At 43.3% G+C, this 21,872-nt stretch overlaps 1 long non-coding RNA gene across 1 annotated transcript; it reads right to left on the reverse strand.

Annotated features, from left to right (window-relative positions):
• Nucleotides 1–3,127: 3,127 nt before the first annotated feature.
• Nucleotides 3,128–12,698, reverse strand: LOC138297432 (uncharacterized). The gene is made up of 3 exons (XR_011204100.1): nt 12,679–12,698; nt 12,254–12,396; nt 3,128–3,781 (listed from the first exon to the last, which is right to left on the reverse strand). It is a non-coding gene; the product is annotated as an uncharacterized lncRNA (long non-coding RNA).
• Nucleotides 12,699–21,872: the final 9,174 nt, after the last annotated feature.

Consider the following 21,872-nt stretch of genomic DNA (forward strand, 5'->3'; position numbering starts at 1 on the left):
AGTCTAGAGGGATGCACCTACCACTGCATGGCTACAACCTTCTCTGAGCTGGGGACAATAACTATTTGATATTTTCTCATGCAATGCCTTACTATAGCCAGCACACAGAAGGCCTGAAAAAAAGCCACGTTTCACAATTAAGATCTCATATGATAGCACTCAACTCCCCCAATGAGGCACTTTAAAATTTCCTATGTTGTCTTGAATTTGGAGAAATTGGAGTGACCAATGCAGAGTGCCTGCCAAAACAGCAGACAGCCAAGGATGCAGTTTGATGGCTCTCTGTTGTATTATTCCCGGGTGCATCTTGAACCTTGCACCAATATACTCTGCATCCTGTGTTGGGAGTAGCTGAGATGTTTGCCATTTAGATGGGACCTTTGTGCATCTGACCCATTTTCTGCAAGTCCATTTAGGTTTGTACACTACTTGGTGCATGGTTTAGTCAGTCATCTAAGCAGGGACAAACCACACTCCATTGTCACCAAGACATACATGAAAACTAAAAATTGTGGGAAATAGTTCCTTCACAAGGCACACAAGCATTGATGTGTGCAGAGCCTGCTTTGCCTCTTTAGGAACTTTTCTCTTGAACTTTTCCAGCTTGGAAGCTGAGAGATTACTGTAGGAGAGGGAGCTGCTGACCAGATAAAGAGTTTACTTTTAACTGCTGTTGTAGGGCCTCTGCCATTTATGTTGCACGCCGGTAACATTTTCCAAAAGGACTTGGCTCACTCCAATTTTCTGCAACATTGTAACAAAGAAGCAAAAAAAAACACGAAAGTAACATTAGTTGAGTTGTAAAAATGCTTTCTTTTGACTAAAGGTACAAAATTTGCAGAGTCAAGAATTTTGAGCTTTCAAAAAACTTTGGTCAAAGTGTTGAGCCAGAGTATGCTTCACTGAACAAATTCCACCAAATTGATCAACTGACTGCAACAAAACACGTAATCAAGGGAATGGTCCATCTCTCTTTGGACATCCATACACTGGGCACTGGCCGAGCAAGTCCCTTCATTTCACTTTATACATCCATATGATCAGACTTTACTAAGATCTAACACACAATGTATCTGAGACTGTGGAGCCCATCTCATTTGAGACCTTCAGCTTTTTTCCTATGGGCTGATGTTTGCCCCTACCAAGCATATATATGAAAATGTAAATATGTTTGCCAAGAAACACACCTAGCTTCATACCAACTATGTGAACTCAGAGAATGATCTCTTTTGCTGCCTTAGACCAGGTCAGAAATCAGCGAAGACGCAGAGCAATTAATTCACAAACTCTGATTTTCTTCTGTTTAGTTAGAGTTGCAGCTCAGTCACTGCTCACATCAGTACTGTCTTCTCTATTCCATAGCCTGTCTGTAGGATTAATTGCACTAAAAAATCTTGCTTCACAATATCTTTAAACACCTAGGTTCACTGTAGGAAGGAAAAATAAGGCCTGCATATGCTGATTCACAATCATAATTTGCAGGCGTTTACACCTACAGATGGGATAGAATGTCAAAGGAAATATACCATTTACGACTGTAGGAGTAATAGTCATTACATGTCCTGCAAATCTGTATGGATCTGAAACTATAGGGATGCCAGTGCCTTATGGTTGAGTTAACCCACAAAAGCCATAAAAACTACACAAATTGAAGGAAAAAACTAGGATCAGTAGATTCTAACTTTTAAAAAATGGTCAGTAAGTCAGCAACTTGAAGGCTAAATTTCATAAATGGAGATGCCAGCCCATCTTTGGCTTTTATGTGGTGCTTAAATATTCAATGGAGAGTTCACTTTACTACCTATCAAGTAAGAACCCTAAGAAGGTTGATCCATGGGAGGGGTTGTCAGAACATTTTGAAATTTTTATGAGAAATATTTCTGTAATGACGTACAGGTAGAAATATACAATGTCTGAGAAAGTAGTGCATCACCATGCCTCCACCACCCTTAATACGGTGCAAATGGGAGGAAAGTTTCATGTGTATTGAAAGTAAACAGGGAGGTTATGTTGCACGATTGCGATTTCATGTCACTCACAATAGCCTTCCAGGACTTTTTGGGGGACGGGAGAGCACACAATCCGGTGCACACAACACATGATGCAGGGCTAGAGAACTGACTTGCTTGTATTTCCATAAAAGTGCCTGAAATGTGGATGGTAAAACTATGACAGGAGATTTGTTCAAGTAAGCCAGTGGGTGACTAACTAGTCTTAGGCATCCTACCTCTGTTTAAAATAAGGAACAGACACATATACCAATAAAGCAATGCAGATTGCATCTAATGAATATTTTTCTGATAGAGAAGAATAGCAAAAAAGTTACCTACAACGAACAATGTTGCTTCAATGTTGCATTTGTAACAGAGGAAGGATGGGTTCTAGCTCAGAGCAATATTCCAGCGGTTATTAGCCTTTTAACTTCTGCGGACCCCCTATTGAATCACTACTGGAAGGTGGGGGCTCAGACCTAAGCAATTTCTATGATTTGAACCTCAAAGAAATACACAAATATACATCAAACAAATACACAAATTCTGAAATATTTGAATAAATTCACATATAAAAAATGTACCAAATGAACATTTAATTTTTAATGGGAAGGTTGGAGCTTCTCAAAATGTGCTCTTATTAGTAGACTACAAAACAATTTGCTAGACTCGAGCTTATGACTTTGCCTTTGCTGTTTTGTTTGCTCCTAATTCAGGTTCTTTTTTTGTCAGCACATAACAATGCCTGAATAGAGGCCACTAATCGTCCACACTAAATTCTGTTTCCAATATTTGTGCTTTTCACCTGAATCAAGCTAAGGCTACCAAATCAATTTTTAGCCTCCAATTTCAAATTTCTTCACATTTACAGTAAATAATATCTAAAAATTACATTTTGCTTTAAGTACATGCACATATTTAATCTGCTAATATTTCATTTTGTCAACACACACAGACCCCAAGAAGGCATGAGGACATCGAGATAGGCGTGTTATGCTGCAACCCCTAAGGCCAAAGCCCCCCCCCCCCCCCCACTTCAGCCCTCCAGGGGGCCCAACAACACCCAGGGACTCCCTATTAAACCATAGGACAATAAATGTTTCTAAAATATATGAAACTCGGGGGGCTCTCATCACATGCTTCGGGGGCTCATTCATTGTGTGTTCCCCACTGCAAGCAATGCTATACTTGGCTACTTTCAAAGGCTTGATGCATGTGGTCCAGTGTCAGCCAGACTTACAAGCCCATCGTCAGCTTCCCTTGCACGCCCACCAGAGTTTTTCCATCAAAAATATCCTCTCTGCGCCTTCTTTGGATTTTCAATTGAGCCTTAAGTGTGATCGGTCTGACGCCCTGTTATGGCACAGATGGCGCTCTTTATCCACTCATTACAGTGCAGGGATCCCATGGCACCTTTCAACCAGCAAAGAACAGAAAAAACAAAAAATACAGCGTTAATGATGCTACCATAAATTGTTCCTCATTTTATTGCTTCAGCATCAGGAGGAAATGCCAATCAGCACAGACCTGAAAATGAGGCCACCAGCGCCGATTCTAAAGCCTGGGTTTTAATTTGAACTGTAATATGGCAATAAACAAAACGTTCTGAAACTATACATTCTGGGACTTTATTAAATAGCTCACACTCCACCAAAAAGCGTTTAATAGAATTCATGTGATTTGATGAGGCGTCGTTAACACTCAAATTTCCTTTTCGAAATGGGCTGCTGGGCGCCTTTCAACTGCACTTTCATGACCCACGGCGCATTGCATGTCCTATAGTCTCCATCCTGGAAATAAAGAATGAATAGGTTAATGTTAATTGATTTTTACATCGGGGCACTGGAAGTTTGAGCCAGGCTCGAGCCATATGCGGGGCTCTGGCTCAGCTCGAGGTCCTCTTGGACCCTCGAGCCCAAAGCGAGCCGAGCTGTCATGTGGCTCCTGCCTGCAACCCTCACTCTACTCTCGTGCACAAAGCTAAAAACTAAGCATTAGCATGTGAAGTTAAAAAAAGGACAAATAGACACCTCATTTAGTGGCTGATTTGGACAAAGTGAAACCATAAAATCTGGGACTAATCCCCAATTTTCTTCATTATCTCAAAGTTGCTGCATGTTAAAGAAATATGCTTCGGTTTTTTTTTAATATGGAAAAAACGTTCATATTTTGGGTGATGTTTGTTGCTTGATTTACATAGCAAACATGTCGGCTTGTGCAAGGGCTTTTAGAGCCAAACCGGACCCCTGGCTCGGCTCGGCTCGGCTCTCCCTGTTAATTTCTTGGCTCGCCTACCATTATGTGAGCCATTAGTGTCCTAGAAAGAATAGTTCCCTGAAGACCTACCCTACACTGTCTTCCTCTCCCATGACAAAACCTTCCACCTCCCCCTGCCATAGGGTATTGACATGCCCTTATCCCCAGAACTGCTTTCTTATTACCTCTTTGCTTTGTCCACGGCCCTCCTATCACTGTGTAGTGTACCCCTCGATCATAGTGTGCAGCAATAATCTGCTTTCAAACTAGGTCTGAACTGCATGGTACTCATGTATACCTAAAAAGAGATTCAGCAAAGCAGATATAATTGCCAGGAAAAGTAGCAGAATTCACAAGTTATAAGTAAAGTTCCAAATTCGCAAATTAACTCCTTTAAAGGAAGGAAAAACTCCTGCTGCTTTCGATGTGTAGCTGAGACTTAGAAAGAGCTGAAAATAGGTGGTAGAAGTTAGAGAATGTAAGGTAATGGACCTCAAAGTGAAGTAGTGACCAGGTGTGGAGGCATTCCTTGCAGGGTGCGAGGAGGTGTAAAGAACAGAAGCTGAGTTAGTGAGTGTGCAAGTCAGTGCAAACACCAATAGAATGCTGCAAACTAAACATCCTCTTGGCAGTGGACTGAGCAGTCGCGGCTCGAGGGTGTTAAAGGGGGCGGGGTGTATAGTAATAACAGTTAAAACAAATAATAATAAACTTACCTTGGCTCCCGGGCCGCTCCTCTGCTGGCTGTAGGCACAGGCTCCCAGCCTTCCCCGCAACCAATCCGGACGCTGCTCAAAGCAGCATCAGGATTGGCTGGGAGCGCCCGGCAAGGGTGCTCCCAAGCAGACTGGGAGTCTGTGCAGCTTCTCTCTAGCCCAGCAACTGCGTTGCTGGGCTGGAGAGGGCCCTGTGCACACGTGTGATTGGCCGGCCCAATACGGCCGGCCAAACACACATGCACTCTGAGGGGGAGTGGCTGAGCACTCCCCCAGCACTTCCCATCACAGCACGTCACCCCCGTGGCCCCGCTCCTTTATATGGAAACAATAACAAACACTGTTATTGTTTCCTTGTAAAGGTTTTTTAGCAGCCGCTGCTGGCATGTGGGTGGAGGGGGGGCTTCTCCAGCCTCAAGGAGGACTCCGTCCCCCGGGACTGAGGCTGCCTGAACCAGGCGACAAACGTTCCTGAAAACCAGTAGCGCATAAGCAAAGTATTTTTCAAAATGTGCCTTCATAAGCTTAGGTTGACAATTTCAAAATGCTAAATAATACTTTTTGAGGCATCTTCTTGCAAAAGGGCACCCAACTCCCACAATAAGCCCTTCTAGAAAGGTTTTTCCCGCTAACTGTGTCCACTCACTTACACTGTTTTAGATTTAACAACTGTATTTCCATAAGCATACTAAGCAATGAGAAGTATCATAGTTTAACTATAGTTCTCAAAGAATATCTGACATCCTTCTCCCGATAAACTGTGTCACAAAACTACAATACCGTACACAGCTGTTGATAACTTAAAATCATCACTAAACTTTAATTTAATTTGGTCCTTTTTGTCACTTATAAAAATACTACTTGCTTACCAAATTCTCACAGTATTTCTACATGTACTACAATGTTTACACCTTGTAAATGTACTTTTAATCCATTTTATAATTTCAATACTCGTTTTGCTGAGTAGGCATAATATCATATAAATAAATAAAAAGAAAAAAAGGAACAATCAAATAAAGTTTAGTCACAAGTGGGGAATGTCATATTGTCAAAACAAAAGGAAGAAAGCAGGACTCTGAGGACTTCCAACTTATTCCCTAGAGACTGCAAGTACTTCTTGTCAAAGAAGAGGTAGAGAAAGAAAGGAGAAAAGAGCTAGAGAGTGCAGGGGCAGCATGGAGATAAAATGCCCTGGATGGAGAGAAACTGGCACCAGGAAAAGAAATAAGAAATAAAAACCTTTTTGTGAGTTCTTCTTCACCTCGGGTATCCCTGGCATGGCTTTCTGCAACTGGTGATGAAGGCCGAAACCGAAGGAAGCATGTAAACTGTAGTTCCCTGTGTTGTGATGCATGACATGAAATGGGTGTTTTTTAAAGCACGAATGTCACTCCCAAAAGAGCATCCTGGTGCTAGCGGCAGACTTGAAAGACCAGAGTGACAGAAAGTCAGGGATTGGCAGAGTTCTGTTGAAGCATCAAAGTCCAAGTCTTAAGTGACTTTCTGAAGCTAACTTCCAATTCTGATAATTATAATGCTAACACTTCCCATCCCTCGTTTTTAGCCTAAATTTAGGGGCTGAAAAAGATGAGCAAATGAGGATCCGATAGATTGGGAGGGAGTATAGTGTGAAATCGCTCCCTAAGGTATTTAGGACCTTGTGATCTGAAACCTGTAAAGGTAAGTAGCATTATTTTAAATAGCACTCTCTTGGAGACTGGAAGTCAATGTAAAGACTTAAGAGCAAGCGACAGAGGAGTGGCGAGGACTTTTAAGGACTACGCTCGCAGCCGCATTCTGAACTATATGCAGTCTCTGAATAGCTTGCAAGGTGGCGCCAGCATACAAGGCGTTACAATAATCCAATCTGGAAAGTATCAGTGCTACTGCCAATGCATCCTGCAGAGAAGTATCAGCTTCCTATGGTAAGTACTAGATCCAGGTTACTTTCCTGTGTCTACGTATTAAGAGTGCTACTCTTTGCGCAGGACCCCTTCAAATAGGGCCCATAAGGAGTTGCTTCCCCCCCACCTCAAATATGGCTTTGAGTGTCACTCACTCTGCAGGCAAGGTATAGTGAGGATCACAAAGGCACTTGGAAGCTAGGGTTTCTGGGAGCTGCTGGCATGGCCTAATATACGAAACTGAAAGAGTCAGCAATGCAAGTGGCCATATTAGGATCAGGCACATATTTAGCAACACCTCAGAAAACAAAGTGAGATCTTGTGTGAGGCCATTCTGGAGTCTGATCATCCAAAGAGAAAACAATAACATTTTAAGACCTAATGTGACTATACTAGTATGATCTAGCACAGTAGTTCCCAACCTATGGTCGGGGAACACCTGGGGATCCGCAAAGCTGCCTCAAGGGGTCCATTGCTGCTTAAAAAATTAACTATTAGGAGGTTAATAAAGGGATATAAATAAAGTGGACAAGTGTACATCTGAAAATGTTAAAAAGTACTGTAAACAGCAAGGAATTTCAAAATTGGAGGCTAAAAATTAAATTAGTGTCCTAAAATTGATACGTGGGAGCAGTGTAGGTGCGTCAAACAGAATATAGTATGGACAATGTGTGACTTCAATTGGAGTTTAGAAAAACTCCAACCTTCCTATTAACATTACATTTTTAATTTTTGTTTGTAAATTAAATAAAATATTTTATAATTTGTGTATGTGTCTGATGGGATGCTTGTTTCTGTTTTTTTGTGTATTTGGTGGTTCAAATCATCAGCAATGTTTAGGCGGGGGTCCCCGAGTTCCAGTAATGACTCAGTGGGGGGGGGGGTCCCCAGATTCCAATAATGACTCAGTGGGGGTCCCTGGGTTCCAGTAATGATAAAGTGAGGGTCCATAGTTGTCAAAAGGTTGGAAACACTGATCTAGCACCAATATGGGTGCTGATCTAAACTCTAAATATATAAATTAATACATTGAAGCACATGAGTGTGGAAGCCACAGAAAGAAGAGCACATAGACTTTCAATTAAGTGTAAAGATAAATAAACAAACTGTGCAGGTACATAGCAAGAAATACCACTGGCAACAAAAGAGGGCCTGGCAGCATTCTTGCACTCTTCTTAACCATTTGCGGTGCCTCCCGGAACCAGTGAAGTAGTGAAATTGATAGACTGGTTGGGCAAATGTGATGACTTGTTTGAAGTTGCATCAAAAGAATATGTGGCTCCTTGGGTAGATGGGTAAACAGCTGTAACAATGCTTACCTTTGGTGGGAACGGGTGGGTTTGTAGTCTGGACATAGAGAGCCAGCGGAGTATATGATGAAAAGGGTAGGAAAAACATGAAGTATCTTTCTTTTTTTGAGGTGACCTGTGCATAAATTAGTCATTTAAGTGGGTAGAACTAAGTCTTTACCACTGAGTTAGGGTGAAATGTAAGACACCACAAGTCCCTCAGCCTTCCTGTGATTATCTTTCCGGGTGCGTAAACAGTTTTTATCCCTCAAGAGAATCACAAAGAGGTATCAGTCCAGGAGATTATAAGTATTCATTCACTCCACCAGTCAAAATCCAGTAGCTCTATCAGTACACCTCTACTGCAAGATAGCCTTTCTTCTAGCACTTAAGCCTTCCACCCACAAAATGAGAGTAATTGTGCATGACTCATGTGAGAAGACAACTCAACTTACTTCACTATTTCTCCATCTATCACCTCAGAGTGTGTTCAACAAATAAAGTGTGCTTGTCATTCCATTCAGGTGTCCTTTCCCATGGCAGTGGCAAGAAAGGACTCAGCACCTTGATCCTGGAGGTTGCTGGTAGTCAAGTATGCTATCCTCTCCATTCCCTTGACTTCCTCCTTCTGCATCATGGTACCTGCTCTGCACCTTTGCTCAATGCCTTCCACCTTTTCAACGATTTCTGATCTGGCCCCCTGCTCCATGCCTACTGCCTCAGAGATACGCTTTGCTCTGTTCCTCTGCATCACACCTTCAGCCTCATTGATGGTGTGAGCTCTGCTTGTCTGCACCAGGACTTAGGTCTCCTCAATTGTCTGCCGTCTACTCTTCTGTACTAAGCCTACTACCCCTTTGATGGTCAGTGCTCTTCTCCATATCTGTTGCTTCCATGATGATCTTCACTTCACTGCAATTAATTCAGTTTTCTGCTCTCTCTCTTTCCACACTATCTGGACTGCACCTCGGCCTTCATACTGGGCATAACCGGGATGTACTGGATGGTCTTCTATCCTTGTATGGTTGTTGTTACCAGACAATTCTGTCCCATTTCAGAAGCTACGTGCAGTCTAGGCCACTGGTTAACACTTGTTTGGGCACATCATAAAAGCCCTCAACCTCCGCCTCCGATGATAGGATCCATTCATAAGTAGAGATGGTCATGAAGGATCCTTTTGTATGTTGGTAACGAGTTACAGAGCTTGGCTGTCTGTACAGCAAAAGGAGAACCACAAAAGTGTGGAAATGTATGTATGTATATATATGATATTTCTGTACTGCAAACCTGGCCACAAGGCAGCAGAGTGCTGTACATTGAAAACAACAAGCATAAAGTCAGCAAGTAATAGGAAAGGAAGCTGGATGTGGACAGTGAATGCATTAAGATGTTGTTTTCTTTAAAAAGGTCATTATTCATCTCTTTCCATTGGGGCAGTCTTGATGCTGCTCCAGATCCTGGAAGCACAGATGAAAAAAGCCTGCTGACTTTTTATTATTTGAATACTTCCGAGACTGCAGCTGATGGTGTCCTACTGTCTGGGTGTGGAGAACCACCCGAGATGGTGTGCTTGCCTGGAAGATAAGCAGGAGTGCTGGTCGCGATAGCTTTGTAAATGATACCGCTAGTTGTTAAGGTGGTGAGGGTCAGCAAGGGGAACCAGCACGGTTCCGTCTGGATGTCCCACAGTACGAAGGAGGAAGCACCACCAACGTGCAGGAGTACAACTAATGATGGTTATCCTTAACAAATGGATGATCTATTGATGAGACAGTCTGCAAAATATTTGCTCATCCTCCCAAAGTAGCTTCCTAGGATCTGCATACAGCAGAAGAATTAGCTGCTGCTGAAAAGACAGCAGAAAACAAATTCAAGCATAGATTACATGTAAACCACTTCAATTTAAATGTGAAATAAAATGAATCAATCTCTTAGCTTCCACTTCTAAAAACAACTTGACCTTCAAGAGCGCACCAGAAGGGGCACACTTCCAACATAGACTCCTCTGTGGAGTTAAACATTTATTCACAATACAGATTTTAATCTGGTAATTTAAACGCATGAACTTTGAGGACTCCGTCCTACTAGGAAAGTCCTAATTGCATCGCGCTCCCTGTGCACCTGCTACACAAGAGAGTCTGACCACATCTCACCTAATCTGGTCTCTCTGACGTGTCCCCCACGTCCAATGGAAGAAAGACGCATCTTTATATTAGCCTGAATCATTCAAAACAAATAATGATTTTGGGAATCCCCTAATACTTGGACAGAACTGACCATCTCCATCGAACAATAATACCCCCTCAGATCAAGGTCAACATGCTCCTGGAAGCAGCAGGATTTCAAACACAATTTTTTTTTTAAACAAGCTTTCTAGGGAAACGCGGCTAGAGTTTTAAAGCACATCCCAATTATGATGATTTTTAAATGACAAACCAGTCATGTCAGTGCCTCTCTCATTTTACTGTAACAGTAAGAGCAGGCATTGTATTGCTGTGTGCATATCTTATTAGATCCAGCGCAAGCGCTTTGACCTGTTGTAATCTATCTGTGGGCTTTTAGACAAGCCCACCGCACGCCCATCACTGTCACTCATTTGTGGGCCTACCTTTCAAAAATCCTTTATCATCATTGGTAAATGCCTTACGTTTGTCTCTCCTTGGGGCAGTTTTATTACCGCCTTGGCCATCGACCCTGTTACATGGATAATTGCACAATTGCGGATACATTTGACTGCAAGCGAACTTCTTTTTCTTTTTGTGCCTCTCATTTGCGCTCATGCTCATGGTTGCCGTGGCACTTTGAATCGGCTCGCTTATGACAACTGTTTTACTTTTCATTTTTTATTTATGTGGCAAGAAAAGTCCAGTTAGTAATTTTCATCGCTAAGAGCTCTAACTCGAGCAAATGCGAGACCCATTGCATTACAAATGCTTGTTTTTTTCTTGTGATTTACACACAGTCTAAATTCAATGGCAAAAGAAGACAATTTAGACAAATTTAAAAAAAGATGGTCAAGGCAGCACGTGTTTTCAAAACTGAGCGCTTAGCCTTATCTTGGTTGGTTAGCAACGCGATCTGTGGGATTGGAGGTAGAAGGATGCATAAAACTGATGCTCCATCACTCAAAGCAACACATGGCCATGTAAATGCTGTGACCAGAGCAACAGTTGAATTGGGATTTTTTCCATTAGCTGGCGTCTGGTGTAATATGAGGTTTAGCAATATTGTTAAAATTTTCTTCCGCAAATGTATCCTACTTGCATGGCATTCTACCCACAACTACAGGCAGGCCAGGAGATGGAACCTATTTGAGATTTTGCTTGTTTAATAACAACTTTGCATAACGCTGGGGCGGTGAGACGTGTTATATTCTCTGCATGTTGTTTGCTAAGAAGGGGCAGTCTGCATCTTTAACCTTTACATCCACCAGCTCTAGGTAAGGCTCAGAAGTGCACAAATCCAAGCAAGGTGCATTTCTATAAAACATTGGTTTCTAAACACAGGCAATGTTTGATCGGGGGAAGGGTCTGGCAGCACGAGCCCTGGTGTTCCATCATTTAGAAATCAGATGACCACTTAACTCGAGGTCATTACTGACACCGCCTCCACTGCTGAATTGTCCACCTAGAAACCATTCATTTCTGGTGCCTTAGTCCTATTAGAGCTATATAATTGAAAACAAGACTACAACTCCCAGAATGCACCAGGCTATCTTTCTGTAGTCCATGGTTGGAAACACTGTAGGTGATGAACTGGAGGAAGGTGATCACCCTCTTTAGAAACGTTCTCGGTGCCATTATTATGGGCTTGCGCAGACTGAAAAGGAACGCAGAGTTCTTATAAATATGTTGCGCCTGCAAATCTGGGGCTGGTCTCGTGCTCTGCCAGCATAACCAATCTATCACAGCTGGCTGCAGGCACACCTCCTTCACAGCAGCGCCAGATAGGATCAATCTCAGGGACGGACCCCTCAGGTGAATTCCAGCTAATGAGAGAGGTTTTCGAAGGCTGCATGTTAATGAAAAACAACAGATTGTGCAGTACGATAAACAAAGCTGTAATTGCAGGCGCTCACTCGCTACATGCTCGCTCACCTGCTTATCGAGAAAAATTACTTTGGGTTACACCATTAAAGGCCTTTCCACGAAACCATCAGCGTCCGGCTTCTCGTGCTGGACAAGCGCTGTAGGGACGCGCGTACACCGATTTACCACAAGCCCCGTCACTGAGGTTACTTCTGAATATAGAAATAAAGAAAATACTTAAGGTCTACATTGTTCTGTACATACATATGGTCAGAATGATCAGCTTTTTTGAAACCTCAAATCCCGCACATTTTTTAAAGTGCTTCAATGATAAAGTTATAACGAAGCGGTATTGGGCTCTGCAGATAAGGACCGAAGGAGTGCACAATAACAGGAAAGAGCAATTAATAGCTGTTAATGCCCAACAGTATGTGAGCAATAAGACTATTAGCATGAACTCCCTAAATCTCATCCATTTAAGGCAGGTAAACAACCTTCCTTTCACTGTTTGTTTCAAGTCTCTGCTTCTGACCTTCATTTAACTTAGAATGCAGGCTGCCGCAGTAAATATTTATTGCAGGCATACCAAACCTTCTGAGCCAATCACAGCTTTCCATAGATAGTGGTAATTAAGAGTTATTGTGTGCAACCATGGTTGTTAAATAACTGATCTGCAAGGATGGCGTCAAGCCACAACTGAGCGGCAATAATGTTGGGGCACTTAACCGTCCTTGATGTCTCGGTAGTTTGGTCTGGGGGCCATGAGACAGGTCAGCTTTCTCTGTTTCGTTTTTTTAATCCCTGTCAGCTGAGAATGAAAAAACAAAACAGTGACTTTTGATGTAAACTAGGGACAGAGATACCCATCTGGTGGGTGAACTTCAAAATGCGAAACCAGATAACCTGGAATCAATACCAGCTTCCATGTTTGTCCAAATTGTGATTTTAAGCACACGTTTTATTTCACAGAATCTTTTTTTCTATTTTACAGCACATAATCTCTCTTTAAAATACTTGGGTTCAGGATGTGCGCTGTACAAACACCTCTTATCATTGATTTAATAGACTGTAATGTTGCTCCACCTATAAAAAGAATCTAGGCCACATTTATGATCTACATGCCTACTGACTTGCCTCTTTATTCACTAATGGCATTGTTGGGTGGTGAGTGATGAATGTTACTAAAAATGATCAGTTTAAAAAAAATGCCTATGTAATGATGTTATATTACGTTAATTTGTCTAGTGTGGCTACTCACCCTGTAGGGGTTCCAGGCGCTGGAGCAGGGGTGTAGTCATAGGAATGAGGGGGATGGGAGCCACCCCAAGGATTTAGTCAAAGAACCAGGTCTTCCGCTTCTTGTAAAATTTAAGAAGTGAGGAGGAGGCCCTATGTGTAGAAGGAAGTTGTTCCAGGTACTGGGTGCAATGTAGGTGAATGCTAGACTTCCTCTTCTGCATTTGCAAATGTGTGTGGGGATGGGAGTGTATGTGGATATGAGTGAGGCTAAGGCCAGGTGTCTGGTGGGTTAGTGGAAGTGAAGAAGGTAGTTAAGGTATGTTGGTCCGATGTTGTGCAGTGCCTTGTATGGGTGTGCTAGGAGTTTGAATTTACAGTATTTATGTATGGGGCGCAAGTGAACCTCTCTGAGTGCGGTGCAAGGTGGATGCATCAAGAGAGGCTGAGGATGAGTCTCGCTGCTGTGTTCTAGTTGGTCTGGAGTCAGTGAAATAGATAATTGGAGATCCCAGCATACAGTGCATTGCTATAGTCCGGTCTGCTTGTGATAAGGGCCTGTGAGACGGTACGTTTGGGGCTCCAGTGTCTAAGCTTATCTGATGTAGTAAGGTCAAACGCTTCCACATGAGAATTTTGAAGAGAGTGTATCATACTTTTACATTATGTTTGCTGCACGATATACATGGCAAATGTTTTCATTGCAGTTCTTGTGCTAAACTCTTGGAGCCAAGCCAGACCCATGACTTTGTTCTGGCTCTGCTCAGCCTCTTAATTTGCCTATGCGTCCTCTTCTATTCGTGACTCTGGCTTAGTACATGCAGTCCCCAGTCACTTGAAAAAATATCTTGTAAAAGGCAAGGGCTAAAAACATGGAGCCGTTCCCACATCCACATATTTGACAACTCTATCATTAAGGCTCCTTGTAGCAGAGATGATGAAGAGTGTGTGCAGTGAAAATGCATTTAAAATAAGGGATTCCAGGGCAGGGACTCCAGGAAGTTGTTTTGTGTTTGACCATAGTGATGAGTTCCCAAGGAGAGCCATTAGATCCAAATGGGCAGGGAGATGGCTTTAGCAGGGTGTTTGGGGTGTGACATTCCTCAAATGCATTCTTGGTCTGGTAGTTGGGTCGGGGGTCCCCGATTCAGGCCTGCTATGTCTGTGTCATTTTTTCTAGTTGTTCTCATTTTACTAAGAAGGTTTAACCTGTTCATCATTTGGATCAGAACCTCAAGTAGTAAATTTGCACCAATAGAAGTACTAAATTAATGGGTGTCAACTTACTACTTTTTCGAGTACACAAACATTGGCAGTAGCAGGCTTGGAAAGTTGCACCAATCTCAAGTTTTCAGACATCCTGCTGGCAATCAAACACCCTAAATGTGATGGAATGAATGCTTGCAAATAGTCTAACCAATGGCAATCACTTCAGGTAGCATTCCAACCCATTGTTTTTAACCCATTGTGTCACTCAAGGCAGAGGCCCACCTAAAGCAAATCAGTACTGGCCCTGTTCCTCATGGAAACAACCTCCCCCCCCCCCCCCGGTGAACTTTGGTCATCTCACCCCTCCACCCTGAAGAACACTGCTTTTTATGTTGGGAAATTTGAGATCCACACCCCCGAATTTTGCTGACTAAGCTACTTCCTTGACTATGTCTTTACATTGTAACAGGAAAGCTGCCATCACTCTCTTCATATGTGTGGTGTGTTAATTATTTTCTTATGCTACACGACAATTGGGCTTGCTTTCTTCTAAAGTGATGAAGACAGGCAAGGCTGTGCTTTGCTGATCAAATTTCTTTTTTACATTTAGTCATGGTGATATGAATTCTAAGATTGAAGGAAATGCACTACAAAGGGCTGGGGTCATCCAGATCATATAAAGACAGGGCACACCTGAAGGACAGGGAACAACTAGCCACAGCATGCCAACTGATCCTGCGTATACTGGCAGTTATAGCACACATAGGAAGCAATCTGATTGTCTGTTGCCCAAACATCTGCTCAATATGCTAATAAGCTTTTGACTCCATGTTTAAGGCAGTCTCCTTTGTGTAGGTTTTTTGATATTTTATAAATAACATAACTTGCAAAAGTGTATGACAGAAAATAATGGCATGTACACAAGCTGTGGGATGCCTAGAGAACTATCAATTTATCCTCAGTTCAGCACCATCAACACCTATGGCCACCAAGTCTGTTTAATCAATTCCAACAACACAAACTGTTGGGATTACATGTTCCCTTAATCACTTATGCACCACATAATAGTACATTGCAATATTTGCAATCTACTGATATCAAATACCTCTTGAGGGATCTGCTATTTCCTTGTGTAGCCTTGTGCTTCGCTGCCTCTTGGTGTAGCGTACTTGATTGGTCACTACTTAGCACTGGTAGAAGGTGACATAGCCTTCATGTAAACAATGAAATGGCTAATTCTCGCAATGAAGAGACAAAAACCTTGTAACATGAATATGTGCTTCTTCTGTTATGCAAATATTGTCACAGAGAGCAGAGTAAATGAGCATTGAAGATGCTTAGGACCTCTGAGGTACTGAGGTGAAATCGTGGTTGCCAGATTTGGGTATAATAATCTTGCTTGGAATACTCTCTGAAAAAATACTAGAAATATAGGACAAATCAGTGTTTCCATTGCAAAGAGTGCACTATCCGTCGGGGGCTCTGCTTTGGATTTTATTACCAGTTTGGTTTTTCATTTCTTGATCTTGGATTAATCGAAGCTTTACTTTAACTAATGATGTTGTATTTGATCTACAGTGCAATTTGCGTTTCAATTGCAAATCCCCGCCTTCTGGCTGGATGCCATGCATGGCCAGCCAAATACAGGTATACCGTGCACTCTGACAAGTAGCATAAACAGAAGTAGCTCGCAGTACAAGCCAATCACCTTTGTAGAAATACACTTTAAATGTATTACACAGTGCATCTCGCTCACAATGAGTTTTAAGTACCTTACAATGAACTCAAATTGACATACATCACCACCATTAGGAGAAGAGAGTTGTGATGAGCAGAGCAGGATCGGATCTTAGAGCGTGATTGGAAACCACGAGGAAAACTAGGAAAAACGTGTGTTGCATTATGCACACTTTTTTTTATATAGTAGAGCCCCCAGTAAATTTAAGTAGAGGTGGAAGAGGTGAGTTTTTAGATTATTGTTTATATTTATTTCTAATTTGCACTTTGATAAAGCATTTGCAAAGCTAATAGGTTTTCGCCTATACAAGAGCCATTGGTTTTGGCAATATGTTTTGCCATGTTGCACATCAGTGTGGCAGCTGTTCAGCATGGCTAAAAGTTAATGGAGTAGAGTGGAGTGTCATAGAGCGGAGTGGATTAGAGTGTCATAGAGTTCAGTAGAGGGGAGGAGAATTCTGTGGTTCAGTGGCAGAGAGTGTTGTAGAGTGAAGTGGGGTGGAATAGGGTGGAGTGGGTTAGAGTGGACTGAGGTAGTTGGGTGGATTAGGGTGAAGTGGGGTGGATTGGTGTGGCTTGGATTGGAGTGGGGTGGATTGAAATGGGGTGGATTAGATTGGGGTGGGTGGTTTGTACTGGAGTGATAGGGCTGGGGTAGGTGGATTAGATTGGAGTTGGGTGGAGTGAAGTGGGGTGGATAGATTGGACTGGATCGGGGTGGACTGGATTTGAGTGAGGTGGACTGCAAACACTAAAGTGGTGTGGGGTGGATTGACTGGAGTGAGGTGGAGTGGGGTGGGGTGGGGTGGGGTGGACTGGATTGGAGTGGAGTAGATTGCATTTGAGTTGGGCTTGTTTGAGTGGGGTCGGCTGAATAGATTGGAGATGGTGGATTGAAATGGGATGGGGTGGGGTGCATTGGGATAGAGTGTGGTGGATTAGAGTAGAGTGTGGTGGACTGGAGTGAGTGCTGTGGATTGGGTTGTAATGGGGGGCAGTGGGATGGAGTGGGGTGTATTGGGGCGGGGTGAGTTGGATTGGATTGCTGTGGATTGAAGTGGGATGGGATGGGTGGATTGGAGTGGGGTGGATTGTAGTTGGGTGGGGTGGTTTGTATTGGAGTGGGGTAGACTGGATGATTGGAGTGCGGTGTAGTGAAGAGGGATGGGTTGACGTGGATTGGACTCAGTAGAGAGGGGTGGAGTGGACTGAAATGGGGTGGGGTGGATTGGGTTTGCTTGGACCGCAGGGGTGGCTTAAGGTGGTTTGCATTTGGGTAGATTGGACTTTGATGGATTGCACTGAGGTAACTGAATTGGATTGGCGTGGGTGGACAGGAATGGGGAGTACTGGATTCGGGTGGAGTGATTGGAGTGAGGTGGTTTGGAGTGAGATGGACTGGATTATGAGGGGTGGATTGGGGAGGGCTGGGGTGGATTGGATGGGGTGGGGTGGATTGGAGTGCAGTTGATTGTGGTGGACTGGAGTGGGTTGGATTGGACTGGAGTTGGTTGGATTGGAGTGGATTGGATTGGTGTATGGTGGATTGGCTGGAGAGGGGTGGACTGCATTGGAGTGGGGTAGATTAAGGTGGTTTGGAGTGGGGTGGATTTGACTGAGTAGGGTGGATGTATGTGTGCTGGAGTGGGTGGATTAAAGTGGAATGTATTGGAGTGGGGCGGATTGGGGTGGTATGGGTGGATTGGATTACAGAGAGGTGGATTGGATTGGATTGGAGTGGGGTCGATTGGACTGGAGTAGGGTGAGTTGGAGTGGGGTGGGATGAATTGGAGTGGATCAGACTGGAGTGGGTGGTTTAGAATGGAGTGCGGTGAATTGGGATGGAGTGAGGTGGATTGGATTGTGGTGAAGTGGGTTGGATTGTAGTAGGGTGTATTATTTTGGATTGGATTCTGGCAGACTGGAGTAGGGTGGATTGGAGTGGGACAGGTTGTTTTGGATTGGAGAGGGGCAGATTGGAGTGGGTGGATAGGACTGGGGCAGATTGTTTTGGATTAAAGTGGGGCATATTGGTGTGAGGTGAATTGGAGTGGGTAGTTTGTTTTAGATTGGAGTGGGGCATATTGTTTTGGGTTGGAGTGGGGCATATTGTTTTGGATTGGAGTGGGGCATAATGTTTTGGATTGGAGTGGGGAAGATTGTTTAGGAGTGGTGCAGATTGTTGTGGATTGGAGTGGGGTGAATTGGAGTGGGGCAGATTAAAGTGCAGTGGGTTGGGAGGATTGGAGTGGGGTGGAGTGATTGATTGGGGTCAGAGGCTTAGATTGGAAAGTGGTACATCGATGTGAGGTGGGGTGGATTGTAGTGAATGGGACGGACTGTAGGGGGACGCATTGTAATGGGGGGCTTTGGGTGTACTGCATGATTATGTGTTAAAGCATAATTTCAGAAATTACACATAAGAAAGTAACAATGCTGTTTTGCAATATTTAGAACAGGATATTTGTAATCTTTTGAGAACAGCACCCATGAGCAAAAACAAAAGAAAACATGAGTGCAAAGTGAGAAAAGGCAACTTGGCTAAATAAAAGGAAGTTAGCTATAAAAAATAAAACTTTTCAATTTTGTTTGTCCTGCTGGGCACGTTTTTGCCAGTCACAATCCTTCTGTTTTCAGGGCACTAGAAGTTAAAAAGAACAAAATAATACCTCAATCGTGTCAGGAGCGGCGAACGCGCACTGATTAAATTGAATCAATCAGTTCTTAGTCCGTGCTCCATAGAGAGGAACAGAAATGATGCTTGGTCTGTAGTGACAGATTATGAGGCTGTGAAGATGAATGTCACACAAGCCAACAAATAATAAGCAACAGGTGGGCTCCAAGCCCTTTACTGTACACAATGGAGCCTCACAAGCGAGATGCATGTGCTAGCACATGCACTCGCATGCTCGACCCTAATAAAAAAAGTGACAGAGGCTGAAAAGACCAGGAAGGAATTATAGATTGCAGCAGAATACAAAATCAAAACAAAACAAAATAGGAGGGAGACCCAGAACACAGAGTTGGTAAAGCCATAAGGAGGTTCCTATTTATTACGTTTATTTTCTAAGAGCTTCCTGAAATTAATCACATTTTGTTCAGCTCTCAAGTTGAAATATAGCAGGTTCACAAGCTTACCAGTGGCTATGTAGGGAGCAAGTATGGGCTCCCTAGATGACTGTTTTTGTTTTAGATACCGCATGGAGGAATTGGTTTACTGAAAGTGGGGACATATCAGAGCTGTACAGAGTGAACTTTGAGGTCAAGAAATTAAGGGAATTCTGAGACATTGCTTTGTAAACAATAATCAGATCATGTGAGCAGTTTACAAAGAGACTTAGGGCCTCATTATTAGGCTGGCGGGCTTCATACTGCCAGCGCCGTGGTGGCAGTCCAACTGCCACATAAATACCCTCAAAGTCAGTCCACCAGGGTTCCACCAGTACCGCCCGGATCCTTGATCCTGATGGTCTGGCGGTGGTGGAGATCGTAATCTGCCAGGGCAGCGCTGCACCAGCATTTTCATGGCGGTTTCACTGCCATGTGAAGGCTGGTGGAGAACAGGTGAAGGAGGCCACAGGGGGCATTGGCATGGGCAGTGCTTGGGTCCTCCCCTGCCCAGCACCAACTCAATGTTCACGTTCTGCCTTGCGGACAGTGAACACTGCAGGGGTGCTGGTGCACCCTGCGGGCTACAGCATTGCCGCTGGCTTGATAATGAGCCAGAGACAATGCTGTAGTCTGTTTCTCGCTAGGCCGGTGGGAAACTCCTAATAGTTCCAGTGGGGTGGTCACAACAAAGATGGCAGCCACCATGTCGGGAGCTTGACGGATGGGCTTCCCCGTCCGTCAAATTCATAATGAGGGCCTTAGTCGCAGTGAAATGTTATTATGTCTGATTATATTCGAGATCAGTTGGACCGCCGTATTTTGAAAGGGTTCACTTACGATGTCTAAGTATATGGATTTGGCACAATCTAATATAGATTGTGTTGTCATTTACAATGAAGATGTGTAAATTATGGTTCAATGACAAAATATTGTGCACAAAAATATTGAGGCACAAATATTTTGTCAAAAAATTGTTTACCTTAAAACTGTCTAACTATACTTATGATACCAATGACAAAATGCATTATTTAGGGGTTGCCAGAAGGGCACCGCTGCGACCTCTGGCACACCCTTTGCAGCCCCTGGCCTGAAAGGTGGCAAATCAGTTCCAAGAACACAGGGGTGGCTCCTCATTCCATATTTTCTGACCGTTTTTTATAATCTACTATTCACTATTACTCTGACTAAAAAAATGGAGCACATTAAAAATTATGTTGTGTATGTGCATGCAGATCAGAGCATCTTTATGTGATACAGTATGTGTATGTGTGAGCATGTGCACGTGTGCAAGCATGTATGTGATAGTGAAAGTGTTTAAAAGACAGCTCGTGAGTGATAATGTGTGAGATTGAGGCCCAGATTCACTATTTTTTGACACAAGGCAATGCTGCACCAAAGTTACTGTGCTCCCTTATGACAAAGAGAAAGAGATCAAATGCACCATATCTACTAGGTTGTGGGACCTTCTTTTTTTTTTTCTCTGTGCGCTGGTGCACTGTCAGCAGCCAAGTACCAAAACAAACACCCTTGCTCTGTAGTGCAACGCTGTGTGGGTTCTCTGAATCATAGGAATTGTCATAGAAGAGGCCCCTTCCAGTACCAAATCTATGCTTCAAGGCTTTTTCCACTTTCCATGTGTGCTGTGCAATACAGCACACATGCAAAGCAGGAAAAAACAGGAGGTATGAAAACATTTCTTTGTGTTATGTCTGCCTTGAGGAGGTGCAAGATTATGTTGCAAATTGCAGTCAACCAATGTTTGTAGCTCGGGAACTGTATCAAAACTCATAGATGGTTGCATGTGAACGCCCATGCACCTCCCATGGAATGCCCCCTTGATGCAAGGTAGCATAAATCAGCATATATCACAACTTTGCATTACTTTGGGATACTATCTAATACAAATTCTGATTAGCGTTTGGTAGTAAATCCCATTTTAACAATTTGCATCAGTTTGGATCGCAAAAGTGAAGTAAACCTGGCGAAAAGTGTTCGTAAACCTAGGCCTGAATGTCATAACTATGAGTGTGTGAGAAAGAGTGAGATTAAGAGTGAATGCAAGTGTGAGGGAATGAATAAGAATGAGCTGCAGTTTCAAGCCTCTTGTGCTGACTAGCCCACAAGCCTGGAGCTTCCTGCTCTCAAACACACCTGCACACTTCCCTTCACCAACTGCCCTCCTTCACAAACTTGCTACAGAGGGCCATGCACACACCCTCTCTTGCACCAGCCTTGCAGTTGCTTCCTCTGCACATACACACACCCTTAGATGACCCTTTCTTTAGGGCCCAGCACTAGCAGCAGCAAACCAGCTCACTACCAGTAGCCTGGTATTTTCACAAAGTGCCTAGCCTTGCTTGCCACTGGGCTTGAAGGAACTCTCTCAGGCCACACA

Source organism: Pleurodeles waltl, chromosome 5, assembly GCF_031143425.1.
Source record: "Pleurodeles waltl isolate 20211129_DDA chromosome 5, aPleWal1.hap1.20221129, whole genome shotgun sequence".
NCBI lineage: Eukaryota > Metazoa > Chordata > Amphibia > Caudata > Salamandridae > Pleurodeles > Pleurodeles waltl.